Source organism: Scomber japonicus, chromosome 1, assembly GCF_027409825.1.
Source record: "Scomber japonicus isolate fScoJap1 chromosome 1, fScoJap1.pri, whole genome shotgun sequence".
NCBI classification, from domain to species: domain Eukaryota; kingdom Metazoa; phylum Chordata; class Actinopteri; order Scombriformes; family Scombridae; genus Scomber; species Scomber japonicus.
Window position 1 is genome coordinate 42,266,427 of NC_070578.1, and position 27,096 is coordinate 42,293,522.

Sequence of the window (27,096 nt, forward strand, 5' to 3'; positions counted from 1 at the left end):
CTTACGGACACTAGATGGCGGTAAACCCCAAGAAGTGTTTCCAGTGACGAGAAGTCTTCTTCTTCTGCTGCTGCACGGTCACTGTGATAAACTCACTGCCACAGCGGTAGGAGGGCTGGATTGAGTTTCTACTGAACTGGAAATATCTTCCCAGATAGCAAAAGATGTTAATTCAACGTTGAATTATAGTCAGTAAGGTTGACTTCTGGTTGATATTTGGTTTGGTTTGACTGTTTTTACTGTTGAAAAAATAATTGAATCAACATTGAATTAAACTGGTTTTAAAGTAGAGAAGTGGGTGAGACCATTTTACAGGAGGGCGGGGGGGTCTCATATCCTAAATTAAGCACCATATGCTGTGAACTAACCCTAACCATTTTTAAATAAATGTGTTTAAATCTTATAAAGTGATGCGTGTAATATGTAATGACAAAAACATCTATAAGTAGCTTTTAAACAGAGACAGTGAGGAAGGAGGAGAGAGGAGCGCCCCCTGCAGGAAGGTTCAATCATTTAAAATGTAACGGCTGTAACGGTTCCCAACAGACAGCGCCACCGTGTGTCCTCTGAGAGAAAGACGGTAGGTGAGAGTTTTTATTACTTTATATTAGCTTTGTGATAAATGAATTCAGTGTTATGTACTAATTGTGTTAATAATGTGAAGACAAACATTTCACACTGCAGATATAAACAGGGTCTCGTAACGTTTTTTCTTTTCTTTTTAAACCTTTTTAACACCAGCAGCAGCCAGTGCATGGACACAAGATGGCGGTAAATCCCAAGAAGTGTTTCCAGTAAGGAGAAGTCTTCTTCTTCTTCTGCTGCACGGTCACTGTGATAAACTCCCTGCCACAGCGGTAGGAGGGCTGGGATTTATTTTGAAATTAATTGGGAATATTTAATTTAAACTGAACTGGAACATTAGCTTTGAACTGGATTTAAGTGTTATACATTGTACTGTGTTTTTGATTTCATAATTATCAAGATTGTGAACTTTGGTATCATTGTGTTTTATTTACTTTGATTTGAGAGCTGTGATACAATTCTGCTACCTGTGAAAAAGGGAGAAAATAACTATACCAAAAATAGTTTCAGATTCAATTGGGATTCAAAATCTATGAAATAAATGAGGGTAATTCTGCCTCAAGACTTATCTCAATTAAAATCTATAAAATATGACTCTGTAATCTCTAGAATAAAATCTGATATTGGAAGATGTAATTTAATCCCATTAACTAGCTAAGCTTCAAGAATAGAAGCGATCAAAATGAATGTTTTTCCAAGGTTGCTGCATTTAAAGAATGGGATAAAATCATCTCAAGATACATTTGGAAAGGGAAAAGACCACAGATTAGATTTAACTCTACAGTTACACAGGGTTGAAGGTGGGTTAACCCAACCCTGTTTTAAGAGCTATTGGCAAGATGGAAAGACATTGAATACCACACATCGGCCACAATTCCATTACAGGCCATAATAAATGATAATAAACTAAGAATACAGCTTAAAGAGGAGCTGAATCCATGGCTGGGTCTATCTCTTAATATATGGTTTGAAATTATATCAAAAAATGTCCTGACAGAGCAGTTGTTGAGTTAGTGAGTTAGTTATTGCAATGGATTGCACATGATTCAGATTTCATACCTAATACAGCAGATAAGAGGTTTGGTAGATGGGAAAGGGGACCAACAGTATTTTGGGAGCTTTTTAAGAAGAAGGTTATGAAAAGTTTTCAGGATATAAAGAAGATCAATATGGCTTAAACAATCAGGATTTTTACAGATATTTACAAATGAGGCATTATGTAGAGTAAATAATAAGAAAGATTGATTAAGATGAGCTAGAATTGGGAATCATTAAATTGTTCATTTTAGCATATTAATCAGATTTGGGCAAAGAGTTAATCTCAAAATTATACAGAGGAGTGGAACATTTAAAAGGTAACAAGACAGCATATATAAAAGAGAAGTGGAGAAAAGAGGCTGGAAGGGTTTTATTAGAAGAGGAATGGGAAGAGATCAGTGAGCAACAGTGGAAAACAACTTGCTCCCTTTCATGGAGAGAGTATGGCTGGAAGAACATAGTGAGATATTTTATTACACGAAGAGAAAATAGAAATATCAGGATACAAAATGTGGAGAAAATCATTTCCATGTTTTTTGGGAATGCCCCTCTGTTAAACCTTACTGGCAGGATTTGAAGGGTGGAATATCCATTTCCATTTGACATATTATACTTGGGGAAAGGGAACGAAAGAATTACAAATTCAGGAGACAAATATATGTTTAGGATCATCATGGTTGCTAATAAAAAAAAACACACTAGGAAGTGTCTGAAGACAGAGACACCTAAGAGGAGGATTGGGTTGAAGTAATGCATAATATTTATACGATGGAAAGGTTGACTTTTTCTGTCAGATCAGAATCAGGTAAACGTAAATTTCTTAAACATAAAAAAAATTAGTTTGACTTTGTATCACCACTGAGATCAGACTTTGTTGAGTAATAGTATTGTATCCTTTAAACCCCTTGGTTCTTGCTACAGACTTTAAATTGTTCATTTGTTCACATGATTATAAGTTTTTCTACATCCTCCATCAAGAGAAAAGGGACTCTGTAAGAAGGGAGTGTTTGTTTATGGTTTGCATCTCTTGTACAGAGTTCTTGTACTGCTTTGTATGTCTAGAGAACATTATACAGGATGTAATTTTAGGAAGGGATTATGTATTTTGATATCAATAAAAAGTTAATTTAAAAAAACAACAACAAAAAGAACTGTTCATGGCATTATTTATGAAATCCCAAAGTGATTTTTCTTCCCCTCTCAGTCTGCAGAGACCCTCCCCCTTCCTGGACTTCTGCCACAGGTGAAACTAGTTCTGACGTCAAGCTAGATGTGGACTCTGAAGTTATGAGGGTATGACAGTGTCCTCAGATCAAATGAACACAGACAGCAGGACTGACAAGGGAGAATGAGCAGCTTCTTCTCTCCTCATGTTTCCTCTACACATGAAGGTGGAAAGTGTCTGTAAGTTGACCTGAAGAGACTTCAGCAGGTGAGAATCCTACCAGAGAAATCTGTAAATGTCTGATGAACCATCAGTTTGATCACATTGTGTTGAATCACTGTTTGACTGGACAGTAGAAATGTTTCTGATGATGATTGCCTGTTTCACTAGATTTATTTAATACTTCAGATTTTACAGAAGATTTTTTTTAATAATTAACAGTTAATAGTTCTCAGGTTGAACCAACAGCACTTTGATTGTAATCTGAGATCATATCATCAGTGAAAAATGCAGGGAGTGTCAGAACTGGTTCGACAACTATAATCAACTTCACTGTTTTAATCCAAAACACAACCATCCTCCAACACTGAGACAGACTTGGTTTGACTGAAAGCTCTTTTACAGTCCATGTTGTGAACTGTCCCAGAGGCTGCAGAGTCCTCAGATGGACCTGCTCAGTGTGTCTGATGGGAAGAGCTGCTGCTTCTCTGTTTTCTACAGTATTTGTGACATGTTAGAGAGATGAATGAGAACTAATGTGTCCTGTGATGAAACCTTGTTGTAGTGAGTGAGTGCAGCTCTCCCAGCAGCTGTTTCTCTGCTATGGATCAGTGTGGGGACAGAGAGGAGGGGGTCCCTCCCTCTAAAAGCTCTCTGTGTGGGGAACATGACAGCCAGACCAAAGCTCAGAGGTGAGATGAGGATCTCTAACTGTCCATCACTGTTCTCCACTCACATCACTCCACCATCAGTCACTCTGTTCTGAAAGATTTCTGTGTAATTCTGGGATTTAAACTGACAATCAATCATTCAGTTCTTTGGTTTTAACTGCATGTTTTTATCATTGTTTTATTTATATCAGGATGCAGCAGCAGAGAGCAGACTCAGACACGGGAAGTGACGACTCTATGGGTCATCCTCCTAACTTAACAGATGGACAACCTGCTGATGGAAGGTAAGAATTTAAAAGTGAAGTATATATACAATATATAGTTTCAGCAGTGACATCACAGTGTACACCTGTGATGAAAAAAACATATCTCTCAACAGGTTACAGGAATGTGTACCATTACTTGGAAAATAAACACATGTTGTGAGGTAGAGATGAGTTTTTTTTAAATGTTTTGCAGCACTTATTTGTGAAAAAAGTCAAATAAAAAACTTTTTAATGTTATAATTGCACACTAATATAAATTGTAATCCACCAATTTTAGAGAATATGTAATTAGAGATACACTTTCAATTTGGATTTTTAATAATTGATCCAATTAATCTTAAAGGTGTTGTTCAAAGTATTGAAATACAGATTTTTTTTTACATAATGCATTTTAATCTTCCATAAAAAAGTGAAAAGTAGCTAGTCTGGTTTTCTTCTTGTTTTCATTGTTTTATTATCAATATGTCTATTATCAAAGACTGCCTTCAGCCACTCCACAGGTGAAGGTCGGTACTCTCAGAATAGTCAATAGTCAAACCTTTGACTGTCAAATCATTAGTCCTTTGCACCTGAATAAACTGCCCAACTGAATTGTGTGCTCCACCATCGTCTTGAGAAGTGGCCCATTGAACTGTTTCTCACTGCTTAATATGGTCTTTTTCAATGACTGGGTTACAATATAAAGTACTTCAACTTGTTGATCCTTATTGATAGAGATCCTCAGGTTTGTCACTGTGTCTTTGACAGGAATGTTTGATAGTGAGTCTTTCACTGCCATTAATTCACATTTGTTTGCATTCAAATGTTCTCCAGAAGTCTCAGAAGACATTAATTAAATAGAGAGTAGGGGGTCCCAGACATTTTAGACCATGGCACCTCTAGCTACCCAACCTAAATATAACTTGCATAGCCTATATTTATACAGACACTTATTGGTGTCGACAATTTCATATTATATTAGTAAATTAGAATTAAAATACAAATATTTTAACATGTTGTAACTATCAGTTTCTTCAATTAATTATCTTCTATTCAAGATGTAGCCTACAAGAAAAAAAAAAGAGGTTTGGGGCATTATAAAGGGACATATGAGCTGCTGTTGAAGTGGAGAAGGAGAACAAGAGCAGGCTGGTCTGACTCTTACAGGACCTGTCGTGTCACACGAATATGATATGGGAACATTTAACGTTTCAGTGAACGCACACAAACAATGATGGATATCAGTCTTTCCTGAGCAGATTATATCTGTCCAGGAATCTGTTTTTTTGGCTATTTTATGCATCAAATCTCACCTTAGCACGTGTTCTGGCTCCCAAGAGGGCACTTTAGCGTGCGTTTCTCAACAATTGGGCCACAAGGGGGGGCGACCTCCCCTGCCCCCACCTTGTGCACACCACTGCTGTTCTCCACTCACATCACTCCACCATCATTATTCACTCTGTCTGCTTATAGCCTTAGAGACAAAAGCACACATTTTTGGATTGTATACTCTGAGTTTTCCCTTATTGCATCTCAGTGAATGATAAATGGAGATGATGCCTGAAGATGGTGATGGTGGTCTCAGATTCAGATTCAGATGACTTTATTTATCCCAGAGGGCAATTCAGTTTTACAATCTACCCAGACCTTATACAAAACAAAGACACACACTTATAAACTGATGGGTGTAGTGGGCTGTGCCAGACACAATAAATAAATACAGATGTGCACACTGACAGTTTGTATGGCCCCTTGCATACTGACTAGGGTCAGGCAAGTAGAGTTGACATTCAAAGCATAAATAAGTAAATAAATAAAAACATTATAGAATATATTGCACAATGCACAATTCCTTTTTGCTTTTCCACTGCTGACAATCTACAACAGTACATCAAACAATATAAATCAGGTAACATTTAGTCTTTACTCTTAATAGGAGCGTTTTCGGGTGGGATGTAAAGGTGGAGACAGAGTCAGAAGTGTGAATGTCTGGTGGGAGAGAGTTCCTGAGGTGGGGGGTAGATCGGCTGTTTCCCACACATAGACTAATTCGTGGTGGTGCGCCACAGATTCAACACCGGCCGCCACATATTGCGTTTCGTTATTAATTATTTTTTTAACGCTATTTTAAAAATACGCATCGTATTCGTTAAGCTGCATTTCCTTTCCCCTTCCGTTTCTCTGTCACTCACACGTCTCTCACATAGCCTACACACACACACACACAGAGCCCCTCCCCTCCGTGCACACTGCGTGTGTCTCCATCATTTTATGGAGGTCACCCCCCCCCCCTCGGTCGGACAGTTTACCGAACAAGCACCTGAAGTGCTTGGGTTGCTGAAAAGACAACCCTTTCGCATTCATGCTTAAGCTACTATTTCATCCTCTGTTCGTATGATATGAATCATACGAATTTAAATACATGCATTAACATGAGCGATCTGAGCGCCTGCGCAACCAACTCTCACAGCAGTTCATAAAATAGCCCCAAGATTTAATCTACTGATTAAAATCCAGTAATCCACGAACATTATATATTACTTAATATAAATATAAATGCTATATTATTTAACATTTAACCAGGAGACTTTCCCCCTGTTGTGTCTTTATAAGTCCCGGGAAGACCGGATAATTCACTGACGATTTTATTTATATCCTCAACATTTCTAAACACAAAAAGTGTCGTGGATAACTTAACGAAATGTTGGGTGAATGTTGTGACCATCGGTTTTAATTATTTCACTTTCGATTGTGAGAAATATGTTTTGTTTCTGCTCTTTTGGACATTAGCGGGAGTGGCTACATTAGCCTACCCATGATCCTCAGCGAATGTTACTTGTTGTGAGGAATAAAAAGAGAAATAAATGTTCATGTCTCAAATCTTCTGTTCATAGTTGTCTACAGCCTCTGTGGCTCAGATACACACGATGAGGATGAAACAAGACTTTACATCAGTGGGCATTCCCAGTGACGTCATGGACTCCCAGAAGGAAACTCACTGATGAGAATACGTTGACTATTTACACAACTCTGGATATTTTTCATATTTTATTAACCTGGCTTATTGTTAATTTATCAGGGATACTTTCATATTTTTGTGTTGGGGAATGTTAAATACAGTGATGTGAAAACGTGTTTGCCCCTTTACGGATTCCTTCTGTTTTTGCTTTTTCATCACACTTCGTCATGTTTCAGGGTTAGGGTTAGTTAGGGTCAATGACTTTGCTTCTCATCTGTTCTTGAATTTCTTTAAATCAAAGCATTATGTGTTACTTTTTGAGATCTTTTAATCTACTCCACTTTGTCAGACATTCTACAGGTCTGGCAGTATTCAGGCCGAGGTGTGGCTAGTGAACTTGGGGGGGGCAATTACTTTTTCACATAGGGCCAGGTAGGTGTGGATAGATTTTTTCCTTTAATAGATTAAATCTTCATTTAAAAACTGCATTTTGTATTTACTCAGATTATATTTCTCTAATAAAATTTGTTTGATGATCTGAAACATTTAAGTTTGACAAATGTGCAACAAATAAGTAATCCGTAAGGGGGCAAATACTTTTTCACAGCACTGTATATGGTTAAAAGAAAACCTCACATGGAAGAAAATTGCCAATATTTGGATGGTGTCTAAAATTAAAATATATGTATAAAAACAATAATAAAATCTTATTATTGAATGTTGAGGGATAAAGCGGGGCAAAAACAAAACTGATTTTTCACAATTAAAAGTGAAAGAATTAAAGCCAATGGTCATAACATTCACTCTTCATTGAGTTATCAAGGACACTTTCATGTTTTTGTGTTGAGAAATTTTGAGGATACAAATAAAATAGTCTGTGAATTATCCGGTCTTACTACAGAGCTATTTGATACTGTGTTCATCCATCTGAAGGTGAACTGGGATGTTTATATTTCCATCTTTACTTATTGAAGTTAACACAGATTGTTACTTATTAGAGTGTTAAATGACATAAGGTTGAACACTGACTCAGGCAAGGTGTCCGTTCTGGTCCTGTTGGATTTCAGTGCTGCATTTGACACTGTGGACCACAGTATACTGTTGAACAGGTTGGAAACTTGGGCAGGACTCAGGGGAACAGTCCCCGACTGGTTCAGGTCCTACTTGGAAGAGTGGAGTTATTTTGTGACCATTGGAAGTTATGAATCTGATCGAGTGGCTCTGAAATGTGGAGTTCCTCAGGGGTCAGTTCTTGGACCCCTTCTGTTCAGTCTATATATGCTGCCCTTGGGTCAAATTCTGCAGAACTCTAATGTAGACTATCACAGTTATGCAGATGACACACAGATATACCTAGCACTGTCCCCAGATGACTACAGTCCAATACAGTCATTGTGTCACTGTTTAGAGCAAGTCACTAATTGGATGAACCAAAATTTCCTTCAATTAAATCAGGACAAAACTGAGGTCATTGTTTTTGGCAATAAAGAGAAGAGGATTGCTGTCAGTAAACATCTGGAGTCACTCTCTCTAAAAACTAGGGACCAAGTCCGAAACCTTGGCGTGCTGATAGACTCAGATCTGACTTTCAGCAGTCACATCAAATCAATCACCAAAACAGCCTTCTATCAGCTTAAGAACATATCCAGAGTGAAGGGTTTTATGTCTCAAACAGACCAGGAGAAGTTGATTCATGCTTTCATCTCAAGTAGACTCGACTACTGTAACGGTCTTCTGACTGGACTCCCACAAAAAAGCATTAAACAGCTGCAGCTCATTCAGAACGCTGCAGCTCGAGTTTTAACCAGAACAAAGAGATCAGAGCACATTACTCCAGTTCTAAAGTCTTTACACTGGCTCCCAGTCAGCTATAGAATAGATTTTAAAGTTCTGCTACTGGTCTACAAATCACTGAATGGTTTAGGTCCAGAATACATAAATGACATGTTAGTAGAATATAAACCCAGTAGAGCTCTGAGATCTACTGACTCAGGTCAGATAGTCGAGCCCAGAGCTCTGAGATCTACTGACTCAGGTCAGATAGTTGAGCCCAGAGCTCTGAGATCTACTGACTCAGGTCAGATAGTTGAGCCCAGAGCTCTGAGATCTACTGACTCAGGTCAGATAGTTGAGCCCAGAGCTCTGAGATCTACTGACTCAGGTCAGATAGTTGAGCCCAGAGTTCAAACTAAACATGATGAAGCAGCTTTTACACAACTGGAACAAACTACCAGCAGAACTGAAATCATTTTAAAATCCAGGTTAAAAACATTTCTCTTCTCCTGAGCTTATGATTGAACTCTTTTAAAGCACTTTACATTTTAATCTTTCATTTGCACTCTATGTCCTTTTAATGATTTTAAAGCTAATCATTACTTTATGCTGCAATCTTATATTTAATGCTCTATTCTAGCATTTTATTTCTCTCTTTCTATTTTTCTGTACTTTGTTGTTATTATTAGTGTGTGTGTGTGTGTGGGGGGGGGGGGGGTTAATTATATATTTTAATGTTTCTCAAATTGCATGTTTACCTGTTTTATGTAAAGCACATTGAGTTGCCATTGAGTATGAAATGCACTATACAAATAAAACTGCCTTGCCTTGCCTTGCCTTACTGAGCCATAGAACTCCTGTTGAACATCCTCACTTCCTTCTTCTTCTGTTGACTCATGACCAAGTCGCTGCCATCCTCTTTTCATCACTGGAGGAATTTGAACTCATCAGTCACTCTGTTCTGAAAGATTTCTGTTTAATTCTGGGATTTAAGCTGATAATTAATCCTTCATTTCTTTGGTCTTAACAGCATAATTTTATGTTGTATCAGGATGCAGCAGCAGAGAGCAGACTCTCCTGAACTCAGCTGTGTGTCCATGAAGAGTGACAGCTCTATGTATCATCCTATTACATTTAAAGATGGACAACCTGCTGATGGAAGGTAATAATTTAAAAGTGAAGTTTGTTATTATCTGACTCTCCTGAGAAGAGGAATCAATATATAGTTTCAGCAGTGACATCACAGTGTTCACCTGTGCAACAGTCACATGTCAAAGAGTTCAGTGTTATAAGACTGCAACATGGTCACTATATCAATATGTGTGTGTAACTTTGAAAACATCACATCAATAATCAAAGCAGCAGCTAACTTGGATGTGTCTGTCTTGAGCTAACTTCAAAGATGGACCCTGCTGAGCAAAGGTCAGAATATTGATCTCAGGATTGATAAACTGACTGAACAGATTCATAATTGACAGAAAGGATTGTTAGACACAAGAATGTTTTTCATTTATTAAAGAAAAACATTAAAGACAAATCAAAGAAATAAAGAAAATGAGATTGTTACTGAGCCATAGGACTTCTGTTGAACATCCTCACTTCCTTCTTCTTCTGTTGACTCATGACCAAGTCGCTGCCATCCTCTTTTCATCACTGGAGGAATTTGAACTCATCAGTCACTCTGTTCTGAAAGATTTCTGTTTAATTCTGGGATTTAAACTGATGATCAATCCTTCAGTTCTTTGGTTTTAACTGCATTATTTTATTTTTGTATCAGGATGCAGCAGCAGAGAACAGACTCTCCTGAACCCAGCTGTGTGTCTATGAAGAGTGATGACTCTATGGATCATCCTACTGAGTTTAAAGATGGACAACCTGCTGATGGAAGGTAAGAATTTAACATCCAGTAATCAGAGCAGCATTTACAGGAGTTCATTTAGTCATCATAACAGAACATCTTTAATAAGCTGAGTGCAGATTTGAGTCATTAAATGTCCTTAAACGTGATGTTTTGTCCACAGAGTTCAGCAGCAGAGCTCAGAGGTTCCCAGTGATCAGTCTGCACAGCAGCATCAAACACAGCTGGACTCCATATTTATGGTGTGTACATGTACAAACACAGCATGGGTAGTATATGCAGATAAAACAATGTTTAAGTTCCATCTGCACCCAGAGCTCCCCGCTCAGTTGGTGGTAAAAGTTGTCATCCAGCAGACTTTGGAGATGCGCATTAGACAACAAATTATGTTTCCTCATTTTCTGTAGTGGTGCCTTCAAGGACGGTACAATGTGGGTCTCCCAAAACACATGTTAAACTAGTGTCAGTAAAATGTCATAGCACTAAATACTAAAATATCAGTTTATATGGAAGAACACTTGTTTCATGATACAAGGCTGAAGAGGAGGAAGAAGAAACCACAGGAGCTAAAATAGAGACGCTGCAGCCAGGTAGCTTTGCAGTGCTTTGTTACACCTGACTTTGTTTCCTGAATATATTATATCACTTTTCCAACTCTGAAAACAGAACAGAATAACAGTGACTGTGTTAACCGACATGTAACTTGTGTCTGCATCCAGCACCATGCAGCCCTCATACATTTACAATAATCCACATAACTGACTCCAGCACTCCAGTACTTGATGAGGAAAAGTTTTGTAAATGAAAATAAGCCTCTGTAAAAAGATATTCAAAGCTCACAAACGTGTTCTTTGGTATTCTGCTGGCCGTGACACACCATCAATACTTATTTTCTTTCCCAATCATAGGACACCAATTTCAAAAATAATGGCACATTTTTACTACATAGATGACCTACTTACAATAAAGCATCTGGTCCATCCCTTCCAACTTTTAAATTCAATGTGAGTCTGTGCATCTGACTGTGTCATGCAGTCCCTCACACATCAGAAGAAAAAGTAAATAAATAACTTCTGGGCAACGGAATTTGGAAAAGTTAAATATCAAAAACAAATTTGGCCCCGGGTCCGTTTTGTTAGTTTTCATTTTTTGACCTGAGCGTGAAGTCAAAAGTCTGAAAAACTATTGGTAATTTTTTTTTGTATCACATTCATAAACAAATTATGAAATAACAAGCCATTTTAATTTTTTTTTATTTTTGATTCTCAAATAAACTAATGACACAGTGATTAATTTTTACTATGAACTCCATCAACCACAGATGAAATAGTAAAGTAGCATTCAGGTCCTAACAGTGTCCATGCTGCTCTGTTTAGACCAGCAGGCCTTCAGACTGACACATGAATCACATGTTGTGTTCTACCAGTTTAAATGAAATGTTCACGTTATCTTTCTGTTCCAGCTGCTGGAGGAGAACATCCTCACTTTTGTGAAGAACGAGCTTAAGAGAGTCCAGAGGGGTCTGAGTCCAGATGACCCAGAATCCTTAGAGAGTCAGAGTGAGGATGAGGAGGTGTTGGATGGTGAGGAGGAAGGGCAGAGGAGGAGCAGCAGAGAGGCATTTCTGAAGATCACACTGCACTTCCTGAGGAGAATGAAGCAGGAGGAGCTGGCTGAGCGTCTGCAGAGCAGTAAGAGGATTTTAACAGATTTAACACGATGGAGAGGAAATGGAGGCAACATGGGAGAGGTTTATATTTCAAACTCTGCTGTAAATATGCTGCACACATCTGCATCAGATCAGAGGCTGTTTGTCCTCCACTGATGAGCTGAATAAAACTGATGGAGGAGGAAAAACTACACAGACACACTTACATGTTCAGATTTCTAGACTTTCTGTAGGATCCACTCACTGATTTCATTTGTTGTTTGTTCATTCAGGAACGTGTCGACGTAAACTCAAGTCTAACCTGGAGAAGAAGTTCCAGTGTCTGTTTGAGGGGATCGCTAAAGCAGGAAACCCAACCCTTCTGAATCAGATCTACACACCGCTCTACATCACAGAGGGAGGGACTGCAGAGGTCAATGATGAACATGAGGTCAGACAGATTGAAACAGCATCCAGGAAACCAGACAGACCAGAAACAACAATCAGACAAGAAGACATCTTTAAAGCCTCACCTGGAAGAGATGAACCAATCAGAACAGTGATGACAAAGGGAGTGGCTGGCATTGGGAAAACAGTCTTAACACAGAAGTTCACTCTGGACTGGGCTGAAGACAAAGCCAACCAGGACATACACTTCACATTTCCATTCACTTTCAGAGAGCTGAATGTGCTGAAAGAGAAAAAGTACAGCTTGGTGGAACTTGTTCATCACTTCTTTACTGAAACCAAAGAAGCAGGAATCTGCAGGTTTGAAGAGTTCCAGGTTGTGTTCATCTTTGACGGTCTGGATGAGTGTCGACTTCCTCTGGACTTCCACAACACTGAGATCCTGACTGATGTTACAGAGTCCACCTCAGTGGATGTGCTGCTGACAAACCTCATCAGGGGGAAACTGCTTCCCTCTGCTCGCCTCTGGATAACCACACGACCTGCAGCAGCCAATCAGATCCCTCCTGAGTGTGTCGGCATGGTGACAGAGGTCAGAGGGTTCACTGACCCACAGAAGGAGGAGTACTTCAGGAAGAGATTCAGATATGAGGAGCAAGCCAGAACCATCATCTCCCACATCAAGACATCCCGAAGCCTCCACATCATGTGCCACATCCCAGTCTTCTGCTGGATCACTGCTACAGTTCTGGAGGATGTGTTGAAAAGCAGAGAGAGAAGAAAGCTGCCCAAGACCTTGACTGAGATGTACATCCACTTCCTGGTGGTTCAGTCCAAACTGAAGAAGGTCAAGTATGATGGAGGAGCTGAGACAGATCCACACTGGAGTCCAGAGAGCAGGAAGATGATTGAGTCTCTGGGAAAACTGGCTTTTGAGCAGCTGCAGAAAGCCAACCTGATCTTCTATGAATCAGACCTGACAGAGTGCGGCTTCGATATCAGAGCAGCCTCAGTGTGCTCAGGAGTGTTCACACAGGTCTTTAAAGAGGAGAGAGGGCTGTACCAGGACAAGGTGTTCTGCTTCGTCCATCTGAGTGTTCAGGAGTTTCTGGCTGCTCTTCATGTCCATCTGACATTCATCAAGTCTGGAGTCAATCTGCTGGAAAAAGAACAAACAACATCCAGGTGGTCTAAGGTCTTTAAAGGCAAATCAACACGTTTCTACCAGAGTGCTGTGGACGAGGCCTTAAAGAGTCCAAATGGACACCTGGACTTGTTCCTCCGCTTCCTCCTGGGGCTTTCACTGCAGACCAATCAGACTCTCCTACGAGGTCTGCTGACACAGACAGGAAGTAGCTCAAAGACCAATCAGAAAGCAGTTGAGTACATCAAGAAGAAGATCAGTGAGAATGTGTCTGCAGAGAGAATCATCAATCTGTTCCACTGTCTGAATGAACTGAAAGATCGTTCTCTAGTGAAGGAGATCCAACAGTACCTGAGATCAGGAAGTCTCTCCACACATAAACCGTCTCCTGCCCAGTGGTCAGCTCTGGGCTTCATCTTACTCTCATCAGAAAAAGATCTGGACGTGTTTGACCTGAAGAAATACTCTGCTTCAGAGGAGGCTCTTCTGAGGCTGCTGCCAGTGGTCAAAGCCTCCAACAAAGCTCTGTAGGTGCACACAGAACTATGTCTTATTGTTACAGCTGCAAATGTGTATATGTTAACATTTATGTTGTTATTATGATTTCAGAATGATGAAAACAGATGGACATTTTTCTTTGGTAACTTTCATGTTTTTCCAAATAATGTACAGATTTTTAGGCATTCAATTGTTTCAAATAACAATTAAAACTAGAAAATTCCAGGGAAATTTTGAGTGCCACGCGGCTACTGCCGGGACAAGTACACAATTTATTTCCAGTGTTCAAAAGTCACCCAGATCATATAACACTAAGTAACTTTTACTGTGGCAGTATTAAGTACATCTTACTGGTCAGTATCAAGTGTAACAGTAGATGTAAGCAGAGAGTAGCACACAGAGCACAAGGCAGTAGCAACATGCACTAACTCTAAGCACTACACTACAGCACTTTACACTTTACCCTGTTAGCGCACACACACACACACACACACACACACACACACACACACACACCAGCCTGCATTTGAGCAGTAAGACTGTCAATATAATTCATATGTATATATAGAGACAGAGTATCAATACTAGCTCGGCTGCTACCTCAGTTAACTGGCAAAACAGACAGACAGGTAGAATTAGCCAATCACAAAAAGTTAGATCAGTTTAGCCAATCACAAAAAAGGCCCTACGGTTGCTAAGGGCAGCTAAGGCCCTGCGGTTGCTATGGCGATTTCAGGATCTGCATAGAAAAATGTCTCAAAATTCTAAAGAATTTGGCTTCTGACAAGGTCCTGAACAATTGCAAACTGTGAGAAAACCGTAACTCCTGTCCAAAAACCAAAAACACCGTGAGAGACACAGAAGCCGGCAGATTCTGACAGTGTTTATTTTATTCAGATATTCTTTAAAATGAGCGAGTAAGCTCAGTGTGAACACAGAGTGAGATTCTTTTGAAAAAAGAAGACGATTACATTAGTCAGTGGGGAGCGAGACAGGGATTGCCGCCAGTCTCGGCCCCCCCGTTTAAATTTTGTGCAGACCAAGCCTGTCAAAGTCACATTTTATGAATCCCAACACCTATGTCTACATTTTGACAAAAAATTATTTGTCTCCTTTTTACCGTTTGGCCGTGAGCTCGAGTTAAAAATAAAAATGAAGGTTAATTTTTATTGCTTCTCACACTCTAGCTAACTGCCGCTTCCACTCTAACTTTGACGAAAAAGTGATTTCCACTCCTCGTTTGACTGCTCATAGTTTGAAAAGTTTACATGTTATGGAAAAACAGTTTGGTATTTTTCCAGAGAGCACAAATTTTCCTCTGTTTTAAAGTTTGAATCATATTTCTACGTGCAGGTATGAGAGAGCTATGTGACTCTGAAAAAAGGTGAAATTTTGGGTTTTTTTTCAAAAAATTCCCATTCATTTTCAATGGAGAAATCTCCCGGTTTTTTAGGAATAACTTTGGGAAAAATTGGAATTTCAACACCAAAAGTCATAGCACCCCTCCCCCGATCGAGCCGCACGTTTTGATGTATATATTGTCGGGGTTTTCTCAAAGCTGCGGGAGGAGTTACGCGCCAAAAAACGGCGGAAGAATAATAAAAAGTATGGAGAAGATTAATAGTTGCCTCGGAGCTAGAACCCCGTGGCACTAAAAATATTGCATATAGCTGCAGGAAAAATCTCCCCTGGGACACAGTTTGGACTAAACCCCATATTTACAACATCTGGCTTCCTCCCTGCACATAACTATGCAGATTAACATCATTTAAAGATTCTATATGTAAGACTTATGAAGGAATGAAGAATTTTACATTCTTTCGACAGACTTTCTCAGTTAGGTATATCAGCTTGTGGACTGATTTCTATTTTGTGTCTGAGTCTAACAGACTCAGACACAAAATCCAACAGATGTGATGTTTTTTGGTGATCCTTGGTGCCTTGCCTCTGTCCCACTGACATCAACAAACCAGCAGCATCGAACACAACAAAAACAGTCCAATCTGAGTAGAAACAACCTGCAGATATTAGCTCTCCAGCTAATGAGACAGCTAGCTGCCATCATCAACCACAACACATTTCACAACAAAACACCCCCACAATGACAAGTCTTCACCTCCTGAGAATTAACAGCTGAAACATTATTTCCTCAACAAAGGAGCAGACAACAAGCTTCAGAGTGAAAGAAGAACACAGTTAACCTTGTTTGTTTTTTCTGTTGATAGTCAAAAGGAAGTAATAAGCACACATTAAAAACACACATCCTTTTGCTCCCTGACCACAGCATGCTGAGCCGACTGGTGTTTATGGTTGGTAAACAACTTTAGAGACTAATGACTAATGAGAAGGAACTTTTAATCACTGGAAGAAAACGAATGTTTTTAATTATTTTCTTTTGTTCTGCTGATTCTTCTTCAGGTTGAGTGACTGTAACCTCTCAGAGAGAAGCTGTGCAGCTCTGTCCTCAGTTCTCAGCTCCCAGTCCTCTAGTCTGAGAGATCTGGACCTGAGTAACAACAACCTGCAGGATTCAGGAGTGAAGCACTTTTCTGCTGGACTGGAGAGTCCACACTGTGGACTGGAAACTCTCAGGTTATTTTTATTACTGTGTATATGAAGTGATATTTTGTCTCGTCTCCTGCCAAACTAAAAACAGAATGGCATCAGATTAAACTCTGAGCTTCAGCAGTTGCAGCCTCCAGCGGGATGTGCTTTCTCTCCTTCTACTAACCTAAAATGTATCTGAATGACACCAACATACAGCAGGGGGCGCTGAGTGTAAACATAAAGGCCTAAAGGGGAAAAAAATGTTTGAGTTGAGAATGTTTTTAAGCTCATTAGATGAACTGTTGTGTGTGTTCAGTCTGTCAGGATGTCTGATCACAGAGGAAGGCTGTGCTTCTCTGGCCTCAGCTCTGAGCTACAACCCCTCCCATCTGAGAGATCTGGACCTGAGTAACAACAACCTGCAGGATTCAGGAGTAAAGCAGCTTTCTGCTGGACTGAAGAGTCCACACTGTGGACTGGAATCCCTCAGGTCAGGATTGAACTGTAATCTGTAAAGGTATACCCACCAAGTTCTGACCTTCTTTAAATACTGGATCTGTGAATTAACTTATTAAAATTCTTCTTCAGGCTGAGTGTCTGTAACCTCTCAGAGAGAAGCTGTGCAGCTCTGTCCTCAGTTCTCAGCTCCCAGTCCTCTAGTCTGAGAGATCTGGACCTGAGTAACAATGACCTACAGGATTCAGGAGTGGAGCAACTGTTTGCTGGACTGGAGAGTCCACACTGTGGACTGGAAACTCTCAGGTAATTTTTACTAACCCTACCCCTTACTTCTATGCATATGAAATAATATTTTAGCTCCCCTCCAGTTTCTGGTTTACATGAAGAGTTTTTGATACAAGGAATGTTTTTTGTACTGTCGGAGCTGAAGTGTTACAATATCAAATCTACAGTAAATAAAATTGTTTATTGAGTTGAGAATGTTTTTAAGCTCATTAGATGAACTGCTGAGTGTGTTCAGTCTGTCAGGATGTCTGATCACAGAGGAAGGCTGTTCTTCTCTGGCCTCAGCTCTGAGGGCCAACCCCTCCCTTCTGAGAGATCTGGACCTGAGCTACAATCATCCAGGACGTTCAAGAGAGAAGCTGTCTGCTGGACTGGAGGATCCACACTGGAGACTGGACACTCTCAGGTATGCAGAGACAGGTGGACACTCTCATGTATGGACAGACCGGTGGACACTCTCAGGTATACATTGTGTGAGGAGGAAGAGCTGGAAGCATTTTCTCTGACAGAGCTGATCACAGATCTCAACTGAATCTTTGACTTTTTCTTCTTTCTAACTGAAGTTTCCTGTAAATGTTGAACGTTAAACCTGATTAGATTCTATCACGGTTTCAGCCTGCAGCCTGCTGGAGTCCGATGGTTGACACCAGGTCTGAGGAAGTGTAAGTCTGCTTTTTATCTTTATTTTTTATTTTATTGTGGAAAAAAACAAGAATTAAAAACAAACAAAAATAAACAGGGGGGACAAGAAGCATAAAGTCAACATTCAGACTAACAACCAGAACAGAACAACAAAAATACCACAAAAAATAAAAGAACTCAATAAATAAAAAGTCATAAAACATTAAATATCTGTACAGTTATACAGCTACAGTCTGTCTGTGTGTTTCTATGTGTGTGTGTGTCTGTCTGTTACAGTCTATGTGTGTGTCAGTCTGTGTGTGTGTTACAGTGTGTGTGTGTGTGTGTGTGTGTGTGTGTGTGTGTGTGTGTGTCAGTGACATCCTACTGTGGATGAAGATGACGTCATCATCAAACAGATGATAGATCAATAACTGCAGCTGTATTGTGTCTCGTTCTCTCCATCAGATGCCTGTGAACTGGAACTGGATCCAAACACAAAGAACAGAGAACTCAAACTGTCTGATAACAACAGGAAGGTGACACGTGTGGAGGAGGATCAGTCATATCCTCATCATCCAGACAGATTTGTCTCCTGGCCTCAGCTGCTGTGTAGAAATGTTCTGACTGGTCGCTGTTACTGGGAGGTCAAGTGTAGAGGAAGAGTTCATATATCAGTGAGTTACGGAGGAATCAGCAGGAAAGGATACAGTGATGGCTGTGTGTTTGGAAGGAATGATCAGTCCTGGAGTCTGCGGTGCTCTGATGGTCGTTACTCTGCCTGGCACAATAACAGAGAAACATCCATCTCCTCCTCCTCCTCCTCCTCCTCCTCCTCCTCCTCCTCCTCCTCCTCCTCCTCTGTCTCTAACAGAGTAGCAGTGTATGTGGACTGTCCTGCTGGCACTCTGTCCTTCTACAGAGTCTCCGCTGACACACTGATCCACCTCCACACCTTCAACACCACATTCGCTGAACCTCTGTATGCTGGGTTTGGAGTCTGGTCTGGTTCCTCAGTCTCTCTGTGTCCTCTGTAGGAGGGAGAGTCTCTCTGGTTCCTCTGTAGGAGGGAGAGTCTCTCCTGTGGACAGAAACTCTGCACTGTGAAGCAGATCAGTCTCAGACTCAAACACTCATATTTCCTTCTACGTGATTCATCGATGTCAGGACTGTAGATGTATTTTGTGTTTAATTGTTCTTTTTGTGTAGATGATTGGCTGATGATCCATATCACCACGCATCAGAAGTCCTAGAACCTCTCTGTGGTGATGGCTCAATGTGTAAAATATACAAAGAGCTGAAGTATTGTTTTTAGTTTGAGGACGACTTGCTATGTGTAAAGATGACACATAGGACTGAGTATGAACTCCTACAGCAGCACCTGAAGTCTTTGATTAATGGATGTAAAGGCTCCAATATTGCTTATAGATGAGTATCTTGAATAAGTATGATGTATTTTTATATTCCTCCTTAACATGCTAAATAATCAATGGTTATATTTCACACATTTATTTTTGAGTTTAAGTTTTGATTCATATTTTCTACTTATATTTTTGATGTTTTTACTAGTACTGAGTAAAGTTTTGATTTGTACTCAATATTCGACACGTTTATTTTATCCTCCTCTCCTGACACATTAATTTATTTATTTAATTAGAAACGTTTTGCTATGCTTACATTACATTACTAACTGATTTCAAATACCTTATGTTAATAATAAGTATATCTGTATAATCATCATTGTGATGTTTGATATGAAAATCTCCTCTGCTGACTGAAGATCAGCTTTTTGAGTGTTTTTAGTGTTTTTATGGTTCTCACATGTATTTTATCACACAATCATCAATAAAACTATTCATGGCATAATTGTTGAAAGCATCCTCACTTTACTAACACAATGGATAATATAACAAGCTTTTAAAATACAACACATTGTTGAAGATGAAACCAAACAGCAGTGTGTAGTTGGCTCACATTTCAGATGTCTATGAGTTATTAACAGCTCCACCAAATACTGATTCTTCCCTCTAAACTTCTCACATGCTTTCATTTCAATAAATGTTCAAATGATCCAATATTTCAGCAAAAATCAAAGATTAGAGAAAAAGTCCAAAAACTTGTAAACCACCACTTGAAATGAGATTAGCCAATTGTTACATAAATATCACACACATAGGCCCGATAAGGAGGATGGTAAGCAAAACACAAATGCAAAATAGCGGGAATAAAAACATATATTTATTACATTATAAAACCCTATAGAGGCAGCCGAGTGGAAAGGAAGCTAATGTTGTCTGCCTCTGTGTTAATATATACAGGTGGGTTAATATTCCACTAAAGAGTCTGCATTTGTGTCATGAATAGTCAAGAAATAAGTAGTTATGCTCTGCCACGGTAGTTACCATGGCAACTTGGCTGAGATGGTGGGATTTGGCAGGATCAGTGGGACTTCAGAGACTTCACATCAAACTATGCCCCTACAATTACAAACTGATCCTATCCACCCTCAGTAACCATCATCACGCCGAATTATATTGAATAAGTAAAAATTCAACACAGAAAAGAGGAGATATGGTAATCACAAGATTTAAATAAAACACACTGAAGAACATTCAAACTCCTTTTTACAGTTAAGTCTTCTCCTTAATATTATATTATTATATTATATTATATTATATTTTTACTTTCCTTGTTATTAAAAGTTATTATCCTATTTGTTAAAAAGACTGTAGGAGCCATATATTTGATTTCATTTGAGTGGTAGTTCTCCTCCCAAGCGCTAGGGGGAGCACGGTAACAGGCCGGCTGGACACAGATAAAAAGGTCATGCCAATCAAGCCAGGTGACGGTGAGGAAAAGTTTTTGACTGTGCTCAGGAGCAAAGGGCTGTTTTTCTGTTTAGTTTATTGTAAATTTATGTAAAGGAAGTAAAATCTAAACCTGCGTACACGTCAGACGAATCAGATCCATTAGCCTCCAGTAGTGCTAAAAGTACAGGACATAGTCACTACAAAGACTTTGGAATGAACAGTTGATTGATCTGTGCATTTTAAATCTTAGTTTAGTTATACAAAGTGTAAAACCAGATTTAAACATGTATATGAATATTATATAGTCTATAAAATATGAATATGATATAGTCTATATTATATATTATATAGTAAATCTGGTTTTATCACTTACATTATATAGATGAAATATGGATTATTATTATCACAGATTCTCACTCAACCCTGAATAACAGTTCCTCTCATCAAACATTACAAACGTTACCAAATCTTTTTAATCTGTCAGGATTCATTTCATCCTGCTCAGGTTGCTGCTCGCTCCTCATGCCTCACACAACAAAACCTCAAGAAACTTCAGCTGATTCAAAATGTGGCAGCCAGACTCATCACCAGCTCCAACAGGAGGAACACATCACACCGCTTCTCAAATCCCTCCATCGGATCCCAGTGAGTCTTTAATGAAACCTTTAGATCCTCTGTAGGTCATTACTCCATCAAACCTAAAGACTAAAGCTGAGGGGCCTTTTTGGGCCCTTCAGGTGTGCATCGACCTGCTGGAGGAGACACACTGTTTGTTCTATTATCTTTTATCTATAACTAAGTGCTAAGAAAAGTTTTTTTTATTGTGATTAAGTTTAATTTTCTATTGACTCAATGTGCAGAACAAAGAAGGCTTTATTGTTTATTGTCAGAGAATGATTGAGATTTTGCAAAGTCCTTTTTACTGGAGTTTGATCCTGATGTTGAGGTACGGTGTCAGAGTGAGCAGGCAGGTAAGTGAATCCTTGGAGTTTCTCCAGGATCAGAGCTGGTGATCATAGGTGAGTCCAAGGCAGATCAGTCTGAAGGAGCTGGATGAAACAAGGTGAGTCTGATGATCTGGTCTGGTAACCTGAAGAAGAGGCAGACAAGCATTAATACAGGATGCAGTTAAACTAGGAGAATACAAACTAAATACAAGGTTAGGCCAAGTTACCACTAATGGATAACAGATGAACGGATGACTGAGCCTGGCTTATATGCAGCAGCAGAGTAGACGGTTGATGAGGCAGTGATTGACAGACCATACCGAGCTCTAGACACAAGGGTGAGAAACAACACTAGGAACACAGGGGGAAAGGAGAGCAAGCCTAGGTCCCTGACAGTTATTTAGTGAGTCTGGCAGACTGAGAGGAATCAGGCTGATTGGTGGTGTTGGAACAATATTAAGGGTTCTAATGTATCTAATGTTAAATCAGACGTTTCTGTGGATCTGTGTATGCAGTATCTAAGTTTGATTTTGAATCATCTTTTGACTTATGAGATACTGATATCTGATAGAATATGGAAGATGTGAAGGCCTGGTGCTCACCTGTGTCGATGCTGATTAACTGATATGATGCAGCTGTGTTGCTTCAGCTTTGGCAGTTTATAAGTAGTTTTTTGGGTTTGTTGGCTGTTAGATTAGATGATGGAGAGCAATAGTTTTCCAACTGCTCATATCTAAATACATAAAACTATTATTTTGAATATAATTATTTTGTAAAGTCAACTGGAGTATTTTATTTTATAAGAACTACAATTTCAGCTATTGAAAATGATATACATATGTGTGTGCTTAATAAGTGTGTTTCAGTTACTCCACCTAACTTCAGGTAATTAAAATACTTTGACTGCTTTAGAGAGCAGATGGTGCTGTGTGTTTTACATCTGCTGTTATCAGTTTCCTGTTTGTTATTCACAGCAGACCTCCCTATTTTCCATACTCATAAATGACTTAGACAAGCACACAGCTCTCTCTCTCTCTCTCTCTCTCTCTCTCTCTCTCTCTCTCTCTCTCTCTCTCTCTCTCTCTCTCTCTCTCTCTCTCTCTCTCTCTCTCTCTCTCTCTCTCTCTCTCTCTCTCTCTCTCGTTATAACACTAACAAGGAAGACAGTATACATTCATTTGTCTCATTTTACTCATGTTAACATATTTTGGACATTTACTACAGATAAATATCATCTTGCCAATGTTTGTGTTGTTGGAATATAAAAGGCACAAATATGAAACTATCATCAGACTTTATGGTTCAGCTGATAAAGATTTATACTGTCTGTTAATGTTTGACTTCAGCTATATCAAAGTTCAGAGCTGCTGTTCTGTGAGCATATTTCCGTAAAGAAGACTTCAGATTAAACATGAACATAGAGAGATGAGACTGACTGTGAATCATCCGACCTTAAAAAACCTCCTGCTCTGAGTTACATGTTTATTCTTCTGGTTGGATTCCTGGTTGAAGCTGCTGATATATTTCACCTTCACTCATCGGCTTCATTCAGATGATTTTCAGCATCTAAAGGTAACGTAACTGACAGTTTTCATCATGTTTGTGTCTGCAGGTGTTAAAATGATCTGATATCAGTAGAGATGGAAGTTATAGTGATGTGTTATGTTGCTTTGTTTGCTGCACTGCTGGAATAAACTAAACACCAGAAGACATAAGAATAACTTCATCTTGATAAAGTTGAAATTCAACCTGTTGATGAGATGCATGAAGTGACCAGAAAAATAGAAACACCTGTTTATTACAGTGTCTGTTCATGTTGAGGCTCTGCTGTGTCGTGTCTGAATAGATGATTTAATCTCAAATTGTTTTTTCTACTAATTTACATGAAAATATAGAAGATATTACATCCATAAAATAATATTAGAAACATCTGTCCAATAAAATTCACACCAGGACATCAACACCATGAACCTAAAAAGTTACCTCTTAAAAAGTTTTCAAAGTTTGTATTTATCACTGAACTGTATTTATCTGTAACTGTAGTCAGTCACAGCTTAAGAGATGATAATGTACATTGAAATTAATATTATTACTGTACCGCCTGTAATATGAATTATAAGTATGAACATGTAATATACAATATGTGCTTGCCATAATATAAAGATTAGACTTTCTTTTGGGTCATTTTCAAATGTTAAAGCACCTTGCCCAACGACTGAAACTGGATTTGGGTACGATGACATTTATTGTACAAAACTTGAGCATAAATTAAATGATGATGAAACTATACACTATACTTAAATTTTTCAATTTTTTTCAAGTTGTTTTTGTAAAACTGTTTTTTGAAGTAATTATTTGTTCCATTTATTTAAATAGTGGAGAAGTTTTATGGTCGTATCAAAGGATAATCTGTTCTGTCATCTTGAAACAGTCCAACAAAAAGAGTTTGTTCCACAGATGTGACGGTTAGTAATAAACAGGTAATAAAACACATACAACAATAAATCCTGAACTCTTTCAGAACCAGATCACATAAATACTGTTAAAAAAAATCTTTTCATTCATGATATTAACTTATTTAACCAGAGAGCAGCAACATGAACAAAGCTTTTATTCACTGTCCTTATACTATATTAATATAAAATAATGTTAGACAGCAGTGCAGACCTGTGTGATGTGCAGCTGGTTGTAATGAATGAGCATGTTGTTGTGTTTGTGTGAAGGTGTTTCTCTGCTATGGATCAGTGTGAGGACAGAGAGGAGGGAGTCCCTCCCTCTAAAAGCTCTCTGTGTGGGGAACATGACAGCCAGACCAAAGCTCAGAGGTGAGATGAGGATCTCTAACTGTCCATCACTGTTCTCCACTCACATCACTCCACCATCATTATTCACACTCACTGTCACATCTGACACTCAACTACTGAATAATAAGTCACAATAACTCAGAATGAACTACTAACTTTGTGAGTTAACAAAGAGCACAACCACTGATTAGTCAACTAATCAACTAAGATGAGTCAGCATCTTTCATCAGATGACATTTTGACGAACAGGAGAACGTTTCTCATCCACTGTCTTCTTACTGATTTTCATTCTGCTTCTAAAACTTCAGCTGCTGACAGTCTGCTCAAAATTCATCTTTTTAAACTCTTTGATTTGTTGTTTGTTTGTATCAGGATGCAGCAACAGAGAGCAGACTCTCCTGAACCCAGCTGTGTGTCCATGAAGAGTGACTGGTCTATGGTGCATCCTATTATGTTTAAAGATGGACAACCTGCTGATCACAGGTAAGAATTTGACATACACTAATCAGAGCAGCATTTACAGGAGTTCATTTTGTCATCATGACAGAACATCTTTAATAAGCTGAGTGAAGATTTGAGTTATTAAATGTCCTTAAACGTGATGTTTTCTCCACAGAGTTCAGCAGCAGAGCTCAGAGGTTCCCAGTGATCAGTCTGCACAGCAGCATCAAACACAGCTGGACTCCATATTTATGGTGTGTAGATGTACAAACACAGCATGGGTAGTATATGCAAATAACACAATGTTTAAGTTCCATCTGTACCCAGAGCTCCCCGCTCAGTTAGTGGTAAAAGTTGTCATCCAGTAGATTTTGGAGATCTGGATTAGACAACAAACTATGTTTCCTCATTTTCTGTAGTGGTGCCTTCAAGGACAGTAAAATGTAGGTCTCCCAAAACACAATATGTTAAATTAGTGTTAGGGAAAACCAGACAGTAAAATGTCATAGCACTAAATACTTTAAAATATCAGCATTTTGGAAGAAAACTTGTTTCATGATACAAGGCTGAAGAGGAGGAAGAAGCAACCACAGGAGCTAAAATAGAGACGCTGCAGCCAGGTAGCTTTGCAGTGCTTTGTTACACCTGACTTTGTTTCCTGACAATTATATCACTTTTCCAACTCTGAATACATAACAGAATAACAGTGACTGTGTTAACCTACATGTAACTTGTGTCTGCATCTAGCACCATGCAGCCCTCATACATTTATAATAATCCACATAACTGACTCCAGCACTCCAGGACTTGATGAGGAAAAGTTTTATAAATGAAAATAAGCCTCTGTAAAAAGATATTCAAAGCTCAGGAACTTGTTCTTTGGTACTCTGCTGGCCATAACACACCATCAATACAGTCATTCAGATATGAAGACATGCAATGCATTCTGGTTGTTGTAGGATTTCCCCATAAACTACAACCTTTTTCTGATTTTCTTTCCCAATTTCAAAAATAATGGCACATTTTTACTACATAAATTACCTACTTACAATAAAGCATCTGGTCCGTCCCTTCCAACTTATAAATTCAATGTGAGTCTGTGCATCAAAATGTGTCATGCAGTCCCTCACACATCTGAAGAGAAAGTCAATAAATAACTTCCAGTCAACGGAAATTGGAAAAGTTAAATATCAAAAACAAATTTGGCCCCGGGTCAGTTTTGTTAATTTTCGTTTTTTTACCTGAGCATAAAGTCAAAAGTCTGAAGAACAATTGGTAAGTTCCTTTTTTGTATCACATTCATAAACAAATTATGAAATAACAAGCCATTTTTTGATTTTTGGATTCTCAAATGAACAAATGATACACAGACAATCCGTGTATCATTCGTTTATTATCATATCATATTGATTATTATCATATTCACAGTGATTAATTTTTCCTTTAACTACATCAACCACAGATGAAATAGTAAAGTAGCATTCAGGTCCCAGCCGATGATCTTTTGTGACCGACACAGCACAAAAGATCATCGGCTGCCCCCTATCTCCCCTGTCCACCATCTACAACTCCCGGTGCCTAGGAAGGGCAATGAGCATCATAAAAGACCATACACATCCCGGCTACCACCTCTTCAACCTGCTGCCCTCTGGCAGGCGCTACAGGACCATACCAGCCAAAACAAACAGACTCAGAGACAGTTTCTTCCCAAGAGCCGTCACCATACTCAACTCAAGCTTGCACTAAGAAACTGATCCAGACCCAATCAAGATCTGTCACTGCACTACAATATGTCTTAACACCGCCATTTGCATATCAATATGCTCTCAGACATATACCTTTGCACTATTATTACAGCATACTTGCACTAAAAATGTCATGGCTACCTCGACCACGTGCTGCTAACCACTACAGTCACTTATTTTCCCTACCTCATTTCACCTTTACTGTACATAATTTTCTTTAATGTCT

The 27,096-nt window shown here is 39.0% G+C and overlaps 1 protein-coding gene and 1 long non-coding RNA gene across 2 annotated transcripts in view; both read left to right on the forward strand.

Annotated features, from left to right (window-relative positions):
* Window positions 1–27,096, forward strand: part of LOC128371968 (stonustoxin subunit beta-like) — a 185,420-nt gene that overhangs the window by 138,603 nt on the left and 19,721 nt on the right. The window lies entirely within an intron of this gene.
* Window positions 16,791–17,451, forward strand: LOC128359917 (uncharacterized). Its single transcript, XR_008321474.1, has 3 exons — window positions 16,791–16,803; window positions 17,075–17,248; window positions 17,347–17,451. It is a non-coding gene; the product is annotated as an uncharacterized LOC128359917 (long non-coding RNA).